Source organism: Triticum dicoccoides, chromosome 2A (assembly GCF_002162155.2).
Source record: "Triticum dicoccoides isolate Atlit2015 ecotype Zavitan chromosome 2A, WEW_v2.0, whole genome shotgun sequence".
Taxonomy (NCBI): domain Eukaryota; kingdom Viridiplantae; phylum Streptophyta; class Magnoliopsida; order Poales; family Poaceae; genus Triticum; species Triticum dicoccoides.
Window position 1 is genome coordinate 4,564,793 of NC_041382.1, and position 414 is coordinate 4,565,206.

The following is a 414-nucleotide window of genomic DNA, read 5'->3' on the forward strand; positions in this document are numbered from 1 at the left end:
AACACACAATGACCTGAGCTTGACGACCAATCTGCAACGCTAGCTCTTAATAATTCCTACACACGCACATAATAAACAAAAAAAAGGAAGGTTCGTCTCTGGTCCGGCGCTTGAACAATATCACGGGAATGGTCAAATCGAGGATGGCACTCGTGCGCATTCGCTATCGAGCCCACCATGCAAACAGTCTTTTTACCGTTCCGGGCTTGTCCATCTGCGTGTTGTCTACGACAACCCCCAGCTCCAGGAATCCTCTCTCTCTCTCTCTCTCTCTCTCTCTCTCTCTCTCTCTCTCTCTCTCTCTCTCTCTCTCTCTCTCTATGACGCATGCATGTGATCCGTGGTATATGTAAGGCGGAGGAAGCCGCCTTCAGCAGACTACGGGTCAAAGTGAGGCACGATTATCCTACCCTA